At 41.2% G+C, this 10,796-nt stretch overlaps 1 protein-coding gene across 5 annotated transcripts in view; it reads right to left on the bottom strand.

Annotated features, from left to right (window-relative positions):
• Positions 1-5,895, bottom strand: part of KYNU (kynureninase) — a 61,623-nt gene extending 55,728 nt beyond the window's left edge. The window contains exons 1-2 of one of the 5 annotated variants that reach the window (XM_075429637.1): positions 5,047-5,164; positions 4,430-4,507 (exon numbers count right to left, since the gene is read on the bottom strand). The gene's annotated coding sequence lies outside the window, so the exon portion shown is untranslated. Of the gene's footprint in view, positions 1-663; positions 748-4,429; positions 4,591-5,046; positions 5,165-5,826 lie in introns of those variants that run through there. The other 4 variants (XM_075429636.1, XM_075429638.1, XM_009935174.2 and 1 more) reach the window with 4 other exon arrangements.
• Positions 5,896-10,796: the final 4,901 nt, after the last annotated feature.

Genomic DNA, 10,796 nt, shown 5'->3' on the forward strand with positions numbered 1-10,796 from the left:
TCTTTTCTTCTCTGGAGATAAGGTGCCCGTTCCTGTTTTAAGCTCTATCAGCAGTTTGTAAGTTGTTCCACCAGACCGATAGCGGTTACAAACACTGAAATGTCATTCACAATTCTGAGATCTCAAAGCCAGAGGCAGCATTATTGTTTCTGCAGTCTGTGCTCCTGAACATAGAAGGTGTACACCTACACTGAAGTTGTTTTCAGGCTGTGCAACATTCAGCCTCTTTCAGCTTTTCTTTCTTAAAAATAGGAGGTGGTGTTTGTGTTCAGCCATGCTCATGCACAAGAGCAGAGCAGGCAGGATACAGACGGCAAAGGCCTCGTTAGAAATGTGGCTTTCAAGACCAGGACCTTGAATTAGTGTTTCTTTCTAGGTACAATGGATATCCTGGTGTTTTATCTCCATTTGTCCTGGGAAAGGAAAGCAGCCCAAATAAAGCTGCAAACACGACAGACCATAGTTTCTAACAGAATACCCAAAACTAACTGCAACAATACAAGCTCACTGATCTTTATTAAGAAGAATAGTTCTGTAACTGTAATGCTCAGAGACACTATTGTGTTGGAGATAGCATTTGTAAACTTGCCTTTACAGATCTATTGGCAAAGAAAATTTGTGACGTGTACTCTGTACTTCAGGGCAAAACTTCCACAGTGTTACCTGCTGCATTTTGTTGCAGAAGGCAGTCAAGAGGCTCACTGAGGTGCTTGGTGGGAACTATACAGTTAAGCCACACAATATCCTCTGCCTTTTTGACATCCCCAAGAGTTTTGGTGCAACAGCAGAACTCTAGGGCATAAGTAGAAATTTGACAGATTAGCACACAATACGCAGCATAGAGCCACCAGAGAATACAGCTTTTTTTCCTCTGTTTGAGAAAGAAAACTCTTTAAGTAGGTATCCTCTTTAAGTTCCAGCTCTCTTTTCTTAAAACCAATAGTGTATTATACATAGATATCCAGAAACAAGCTGTGGAGAGAACAGATGATTGCAGCCAGCTGAGCATTACTGTCATTGTCACTTAACCTAGCTTGGAGTTTTGTGGAAGGGGGGTTCTGAGAGTCAGTGAAGTATTTTCCAAGTTCCAGATATCTTTAAAAATTAAATCCCTTATGACATATTCTTCTTTATTCTTTTTTGGTACAAACATATAAACGCAGATTAGGCTTCTTATCAAATTTTTATGCCAGTCCTTGAAAACCATCCAGAAGAGCTTCATCAACACATGCGAAGGACAACAGTTGGTATTTAAATATAAAGCCCTAAATAGCACAACCTCGTTAGAGCCAATTAATCCAAACCTGCTTACACTCCAGCCAAATGGCCAGCATGATGTTAGTCACCTGCTTTAATTTGCTATCATTTAGTTTATGATGAGAACATTTTCTTTTGCCCCTCCAGACTTGGTATCTTACACAATAGCAATTTTTCCTCTCCCAGAGGTGTGTAGATCTAAAAAAAACATGCCAGTAGAGCTCTAAACCAGCAGGTTTTTAGCTAATGTTCACCCTCCCCTAGGAGGTATTTGAAATACCCCTTTCGTGCTGTCTCCACACAGGTTGTTCACACCTTGTCTTTGCCACCAAATTTCTCATTGCCACTTATTGATCCTAATCATCCCTCAGCTGATAAAAAGGAAAATAAAATGGAAAAAAATTGTAGAAAAAAATATATTTTAACATCTTGGTTCTCAGAGTGTTTTTCAAGGCCTCTAGGAGGCAGCGTGTTACACTTAACAAGAGGTTGGACGAGATGTTAATGTGGCCAAGCTGGCTGGAATCAATACATCCAACCAGCCACCTCCTGAAGAGCTGCCATTCCACTGAAAGCCCTGGAGAAGGTGTGATCAGGCTCCCTGTTCCCTAGGGAAGAGCTTCCCAGCTCCTCCACAGCAGAGTAGCAGATCCAAGACACTGACTCTGCCAGCTCTCCTGCTGGGGTGTTGGAAACAACATGTGCGGTCTTCTGCAGGTCAGAAGAGTATTGACTTTCTGGACCTCATTTGGCAGTCATCAGGGAAGATGGTTTAGAGATCTTTATTTCCTCCAGTAGATGCTATGAAACATCTAGAAAAGCAAGCTAGGTCCACGGACGCTATGGTCGTCATTAATACCTCGTTAGAATCTAAAGATTCTGGAAGGTAACTTAAGTTTCACTTCTCCAAATTACAAAACTGAAGAACCTGTCAGCTTAATCAGTAAATCAGAGTTTATTTTCAAGCAATATTGGGACCAGCACTTGGAAAGTAATACTACGTTTTGTTTCCAAAGGCCTATTTCTTTGATTTACAACACTAGCATGGGTGTCCTGATGCCACAGACATTATCAAAGACTGTCCAGTACATACTCACACTATCAAGTTATAGTCCTCTTGCTCTTAAGACTTATTTAATGCAAATAGTCACAGAATCACAGAATGGTCGGGGTTGGAAGGGACCTCTGTGGGTCACCCAGCCCAATCCCCTGCTGAAGCAGGGTCACCTACAGTAGGCTGCACAGGACCTTGTCCAGACAGATCTTGAGTATCTCCAGAGAAGGAGACTCCACAACCTCCCTGGGCAGCCTGTGCCAGGGCTCCATCACTCTCAGAGTGAAGAAGTTCTTCCTCATGTTCAGACGGAACTTCCTATGCTTCAGTTTGTGCCTGTTGCCCCTTGTCCTGTCGCTGGGCACCACTGAAAGAGTCTGGCCCCGTCCTCCTGACACCCACCCTTCAGATATTTATAAGCATTTATAAGATCCCCTCTCAGGCTTCTCTTCTTCAGGCTGAACAAGCCCAGCTCCCTCAGCCTCTCCTCGTAGGAGAGATGCTCCAGTCCCGTCCTCATCCTCGTAGCCCTCCGCTGGACTCTCTCCAGTAGCTCCTCATCTTTCTTGAGCTGGGGAGCCCAGAACTGGACGCAGTACTCCAGATGGGGCCTCACTAGGGCAAAGTAGAAGGGGAGAAGAACCTCCCTTGACCTGCTGGCCACACTCTTCTTAATGCACCCCAGGATATCAATGGCCTTCTTGGAAACAAGGGCACACTGCTGGCTCATGGTCAACTTGTCATTCACAAGTTGGAAATTATGGAAACAATCCTTTTAGAAGGGGCTGGAAATCTCGTCTCCCTGATTGTCTCTTGTTTCCTTCTGGAGAAAAGGACCACTCAGTAGTCTCTGTAGTCTTTTCTACACAATCAATCTCCTTCCCACTCAAGTTAATGTCTGGATCTTTTTTGCTCCCCAGTGACAAAGCTCCTGAAGTAAGGGAAGAAGCCTTTTAACCTCTCCAAACAAATGACTCAACTGAGATAGGGATATTTTCTCAGCAATGCTCAGCTCTCCCAGTCCTTAGGAGGGGGGCTGTTCAGCACAGGTATTGCCATCACTTATGTCCTCTCCTGGATACAGCCTATAAGAGCAGTTTGGGACCCTCCAACGTTCATCCTCTGGGGCCTGCACAGGCAGTGCCAGATAATTCCATTGCAATTTATGATCAGTAGATGGATGATAAGGATTCTTGAAGGACAGTTTTGTTTTATACACCAGATCCTTCTCATCTGCTCTGTAGATTCTCTGCTTACACCATGTGAATACAGCGCAGCATCCTCCCATTTGTCATACTAGTTACCATTTTTCAGTAAGGACATACAGTTACTACAGTGGATTAATGGCTATCATATTCCAGGTCATCCGCTGACCTGTCTGGCAAGAATAGATGGGTTTTGTTTCCATTTGAGGCCTGACACAAAACCCACCGAAGTCAATAGGTGTCTCTATTAGAGACAAAGATTTCTGGATCAGGCTTTTTGTTCCCTGTCATTGCTGTAGTTTGCTGCATCTGATCAATGACTTACATTTATTGTGATTCTTATTTATATTAAATTTTGACAGCAAATATAATATTAAATACAAAGATCTAGAAGCTAAAAATGATTAAGTGCTCAGAGGTATCTGATTTAATACAAACCTTATGAAATAAGATAAAACTACTAAAATAAAATCAATCAAAATCCTATTGAGGAATGAAATACCAGAGATCCAATTCTGAGGCCAGAATAAGAAAGTACTTCTGTCCTTTGAATGGGAATTAGGTTTCATAGGGAGGGAATCCCAGAATTTCTGTGGGTTTTTCTTTTTTATTTTTTTACTTTGACTGGCAATGTTACATTTTCTAATTATTGCAGAATAAAGTCCCATGCAATTATTTTACAATAATTCAAGAGTCATTTGTTGTTTTATACATGAAGAGTAAATACATTTGTATAAGAACAGCACATCTTTATTCCATCCAATTATATTCATTTAACTGAAAACTATATTCTGTATCTTCTTCAAGTTAGAATTCAGACCCATCAGGTCTGATAAGAAACATGGTTCGTTATCAGGATTCTTTTTCTTACAACTTAGAAAGAAAATAATCGACATTAAGAAAAATAACTTGCCTCCACTACCTACTCTGAAGAAAGCATTCAGGTGTTTTCTTCTTCATTTCCTTGAAACTTTATTACGCTTTTTGTCTTCTAGATATAGATGAAATGAAGTCAGCATTTTTTTGACTCCTTTGCTCTTTTGACTCTTCCACAGAATTTGCCTGTATTGCATACTGAGTCAATGTAAAGAAGTCACCAGTGACTATTTCAAAGAGAGCATATGCAACTTATTGTAAGAAAATAGTCATTATTGTGTATTTTATCACCACAGATATCATCCCCGCTACTTCATCTCCCAATTTAAAACATGTAAAAGACAATGGATGAGAATTAGTCAGACAGAAGTGATGCAAACGTCTGGGAGATAACTGTTTTGTCCTTTATGCATAATTTACTGACTAAATAGAAAAAAATGTGAATATTAGTAAGCCTTCTTATCAAACTTATACATCAAGGTCCATTAGGCTTAACTATAAGAATGATAATTTATCCTATTTTTAGATCCACTTCTGATATATTTAAAGATCTACCCCGTCTATAATGGTATCTCCATGTCTTTATTAAAAAAACTGTGAAGTCCCCTCACCCCCCTTAACCATTTACTTTAAATATCCCAAGATGTTACTCACAGTCTTTCTACTCAGCACAGTGCTAACAGGCATACAATGAATCCCTACTTTAAAAGCTCTATCAATATCCTCAGAGAAAGAGAGTTTATCATGGAAATAACATGTCCTTCACTTTCTGCCTTCCAATAGCTGTTTACCAGGTTGCTACACGCAACTCAGCCCACAGACCTTTGACATTTTCCAGTCAGCACCCAAATGAACCCTTTGGAAGGAAAACTGGGGGTGTGCACACGTGTAAGTGCGCATGTTTGCAGTATAGGTCCACGTTGTCAAAATACACCAACTGAAAGCAAGAACAACACTGTGAATTGAAGTTGCTTTAAAAACAACTGAGAAAAACTACAGAAACGCACAGTGCACAAGAGCTGATGCTCCTCCCCACCTTTACACACATAAATTATTTTTGTGATTACAATTTTGAGGAAGGAAGATCCTAAAAAAGCACAGCCTAAAGCAACACACATTCTAGATTGCTTCAGGTTAAATACACTTCAGTGAATTTTTTTAAAGTACAGAACTGCAGAGAATGAAAGATCTAAATATTCATACCATACCCAAAAACAGACACACAGCAGCAAACACAACTGTATAATTAAACAAGTTACACAGCACAGTCTCACGGCTACAGCAAGGGAATGTGACAGAGAAGAATTATAATAAACTCAGTTACTTAGAGTAATTTAGGCACATATTGACCTTCATGTCAAGAAGTGCTTCAGTGTTAAAAGTAATCTTACATATAAAACTCAGCTTTTCCACTCCACAGCAAAACCACATTACCCTGCGGTTGGCAGCCGTTCCTGAGAGAGGATGGTGAAATTCTTGTGCAAATACTCGATGTTGCATAAGCAGCCGCCACAGTCATGTGCCTCCTTCTTCAGACTCTGACCCGCACAGCAACCAAACACATGACCTCCAAGAGTTAACCAAAAACCAGGTGTGTATATATAGATACAAATGTAAATATACTCTCTCCCCTCCCCATCACCATGGCAAAATTTAAAGCTCTGATTTAATTAAGAAAGCACCTTTCTCCCATACGGGCACAGGAATACACACACAATTACAGCAAAAATGATTTTAAACAAAACTCTTTCACTTTAGTGAAAGAGCAGATCGATAGTATAATAGCACAGATTTGCCAGGGTGGAAAACAGAAGGAGAATTAAAAGTGAAAATAGAGAATAGCAGAGTTAATATCTCTCTTTACTCTCTATAAAAATCGTCTCAAACCAGCCACATGTTTGTCCAGTCGCCTCCATTCAAGCCTGAACACCACCCATCCCTACACATAGCTAGAACATAGTCATCTGGAAGCAACACAAATAGCTTCTCTCTATCCAGCCTCTGAAGTTACAAGGCAAAAAAAAAAAAAAAAAAAAAGAAAAACCACACAACACAAAACCCCCAAACAGTAAAGAGAGGTAGAGGGGCAAAGGGGTCAGTGGTGGACTAACGATATAATTTAGAGGTGCAACTGCATCCTGGTGTTATGCATGTACAGACACCTGCGGTAATGCTGCTTTATTATCTGGATTTCCATTTTCAGTAGGCACCAACACATTTAACACTTCTGAACTGTAACATTCGTCTTCTTTGCTAGATAAAACAACAACAGAACAACCACACAAATCAATTAATATTGACCCAAAAATAAAGCTAACCTCTGTCCATCAGTTCTTACAGTATCCTTACCCTGTTTTGCACTGTCAAATGAATTTTTGGACCTCCCACTAACCTGTCTTGTTTACTCCACCAACAAGACAACTGGACTGCTGCTCAAGAAACCTTGTACCACCAGGAATTTGGTCCAAGAAAGAGAAGCAGGAGGTTGAGGCACTTCAGCTACTGAGGCAAGAGGGATCCGATGTCAAACTGACCCCCAAAAGGTGTCCGTTTCTTTTTTCGTTGGCCATTTAGGTCAAACCAAGCTGAAATACACTGTAACTTCTCATTTTGCCCTTGGAAATATAACTACATTAACAGTAGAGTGAAAATTTCCCCACTGCATTTTCCTTTGAAGAAGCGTCTCAAGTTTTACCCTAGATTGTCAATAGTAGCAGGAAAGCAGCTGTGCTGGCAAAGGCCATACGTTTGTATGCTTCTGTGAGAGTAGGAGCATTGACCTCTTCTTCCCAGCTATTCTTCTCAACTCTTCAGACGGAGGGAAAGAAAAGCAAAGACAAAAACCTTTGCCCTTAAATTCAAAGTTCAAAAATCAGCAAACATGTCTCCTTGGCAATTTCTTTAGCTGCAGAACTAATCTAATGGTCAGTATTTTTTTTTTCCTGTGATGCTGTGAAGTAACCACAGGGCAGGAAGAGAAGCAGGAACCACTGCAAGCACTAGGGAGACCAACGTGCAAGGGAACAAGGCCACACGAGAAGGGTGAAGTCCCAGCAGGCACTGGCTGATGTGACAGAGAGACGGCAGAAAATGCAACAGATGGCAGCCCTGCCATCACGGTCTTAAAGGAGCTGTTCAGAGAGCGATGAGAAGACAGTGACATTTGACAGGCAGTTTAGAGATGGGAAAAAAACAAAGAAAAAAAAGGAGAAAAAAAAAAGAATAAAGGATTTACAGCTTTGTGAGAAGACGAGCTTTGCATGCCTATAACTGAGGGTTGTGTGGGGTACACAGGGTGGAGAAGGAATTAAGGGGTGGACAGGCAAACACATTTTTCATACCAACAGCTTCCCTGGCTCATTCAGAGCTGCTTAACCACCTTAAGCCACATGGTGCCAAACACATCCACGAGCATGCCGATACCATATAATCTCATTCATCACCCTAACCATTTGCCGTACCCATCTGCATCCATCACTGCCAGCCTCAGGCTCACCAGAGCACGTTCGACCCCGTGTCATGGGAGCCTTCTCCCTTGACTGAAAGAAAATGTGTGAGCTTTTCGACAGGAACACCAATAAAATTTGTAATAAATTCATTTGACAAAATATATGACATCTTCTCAAGGTATGTGACAACAATAAATAACCAAAGGTGCCCTGAAGCACACCCATCCCATGCCAGATGGCATACCAGGATGTTTTGTCCATCAGGTCATGAAGGCTTGCCTTGGAACTACTAGTCCAGAGCACTCTTGCTGTCATGAGGGTAAAAAGATCCAGTAAACAAAGAAGGATTTTCTTAAACAGAAAAAGGCAGATCTTACCCAGGATGAGATGGCCTGGTAGACCTTCAGGCAGGAAAACACTGTGGTTTCTGCAGTCTGAAAAGGAACAGCAAGGCAATGATTTGTCTAAGCAGCACACACTGCACTTGCAGCACAGAGCTCTGCTCAGCACACAGATGCTTAGAAAAACTGAGGTTGTCTGCATTTATAAGGAAAGCCCCACAGCTATTTTTTTTTAAAAGCATACCATCTGCACCTTATAATGGCATGATGCACTTCACTTCAGGCTTAACAGCAATGACTTGGTAAACAACTGCATAAAACTTTCAGTCTTCTTTCTGCTGAGCTTGCTACACCAACTTTCTTAACACTGATGTTTTCTCTACACCCTATCAACACTTCTGCTAGGTCTGAAAAGCTCAGCTTTTACCTTGGGCCACATTTAAATCCAGCTTGATCAGGATGCCCTACACCTGCGCTCACTTACCTTGTTCTCCTCCCTCCTAGACCATGGAGAGCTATATTTTGCTTCTGAAATGATTTGAAGGGAACATGCATATTTTGCTTATTTGCAGCAGTGGATGACTCTAGTTGTATGATTCTGCCTTTCATTCTTCTGGTTAAAACTGAAAAACATTTATTTAGTCCACTTAGATTTTCCTTATAGAGAGTTAACTCTCTATAACTATGATACAGCTTTTTTTTTTTTTATGGAGCAGCTGTTAGCAGCTTCTGCCAAATTATTGGCTGCCTTTTGGGTGGCCAAAGTGAGCTCCTGAAATCTTCTTGCTTGTCTGAAGCACTTTTCACTATTTTCTTTTCAGTTGGATTGTTAGGCACACCTCCTTAAATACATATGGATTTTTCCCTGTTATGTGACCTGCTCCTAATGCTGCTTTTCTTCAGTCTCTGTGTCTTTTCGTTTCTTTCTGAATCTTTATACATAGTATTCATCCTTTAAAAATCTGTTCTTAGAGTCTCTATGAAAATAAAAAAGAAAGAATAGAAATAAGAAATTATTTACACTTCTGAAGTAACACTTAGGGAGAAACATTCCACCACTGCGCTAATAATAGTAATACCCAGAGAGGGACAATAAGGGAATTGGGATCAAGCGATTTCCACGTAAAGAAAAACAAGAACAGTAACCGCCCCCGGCTTTGATAACTCTGGTAGCTACAACAGCGAGAGAACATATTTTGAATAGATGAAAATTCCTTGTATCTCTCCAAGTTAGCCACTACTAATAAAAGATGACTGTACTTCTGATGCCCTCACCCACATTTCCAGGTGGAACCTGCATACACAAGTGTTTTAAAAGCTTCTTGCTATAAATAATGGTTTATCACTGTTGTGTGTCTTAATCTTTTGCAAAGGGTAAGAGATTTTTCTTTCCCCTCTGGTCAAAGATTTGGTGCTAATATTTGCTTTGGACAGCAAGGACTTTTCCAGATGTTTTTACCATACACAGGTACTAGAGGGTGGATGTGTCTGTCCCTTCTCGAGGGAGCAGTAGTACGACAGCAAAGTGAAAAATTGAGAGAATGAGAGCAAAATGGGGGACCTGGCACCCCCTTTTTTCTCGTGGCGGCTACTTCCTATGTTTTGCAGAACCTACTTAAAAATAAATGTGAGCTCTTTTGGGATGGATTTACAGCATTTCTCCCAGCTCCTCTTTCTCCAGGGTCCTCTGAAAGACAGGTAAAGGTGTCTGTGTATCAGATATAGCCTGGCTCTATATGGCCACTGTTTCATCTGCAGATACTCACCTGCCAAATGACCAGCTGTGTGTCCAGACTCTCACAGTACAGGACAATTGCCTACTTCTCCATCTACTTGTAGCACATTTCCTGCCTGTGGTCAAAGAGCTGCTGAGAAAGAGGAAATCCGAAATCAGCTGCAGGCCAGTTGCAATGGGGTAATAGCAACCAGAACTTATCAAGAAGCTCCCTGTACCACCAGAGCTTTCTTATTTTCTGCAATATTTGTCTACCATGTCTTTTATGATGCACCTCATACCATTGCAGGTTGACTAATGGCTGAGGACATTAATTGAACCAAGGTACATAAAGAATCCCAGCACATTTTTCCTCCTTTCCCTGTCCCCTGTTTGCAGCTCCATAAAAGTGAATACGCTTCACACTTTCATTTTTATTTTTAACCTCTTGCAGCAGTTACCATCTGGAGCAAGACTCAGGGAAGGAAGCAGGAAAAAAAAGACAGGTCAGAAAATAACAAGCTGAGCTTGTACTACATGTGTGTTGTACCAAAAAAAAAAAAAAAAAGAAAAATGAAAGAGTGCCACATACAGTGTACTACTGAATAATAATAAGCACCACGCAGATCCAGGCCCTCCAAAAGCTGAAATTGCAAAGACAGGCTATGCCTGATTTAAATAGCATGCTACTGTTCTGGATGGCCTGGAAGCAGCAGAGGAAGCAATAGCACATAAAGGATAGTGTCAGGCAGCAAAATGGTGTTGACAGCCGGGGCAGGCCACCATAAAGAGCCAGCGGTGGCTTAGGAAGGGGATATATTCATACACATTCTGTGATAATAAACTCATTCTGCAGCTTCCTATCAGAGGGGGTTTAACAGCACACATTCAGACAGTGGT

This window comes from Opisthocomus hoazin, chromosome 9 (assembly GCF_030867145.1).
Source record: "Opisthocomus hoazin isolate bOpiHoa1 chromosome 9, bOpiHoa1.hap1, whole genome shotgun sequence".
NCBI lineage: Eukaryota > Metazoa > Chordata > Aves > Opisthocomiformes > Opisthocomidae > Opisthocomus > Opisthocomus hoazin.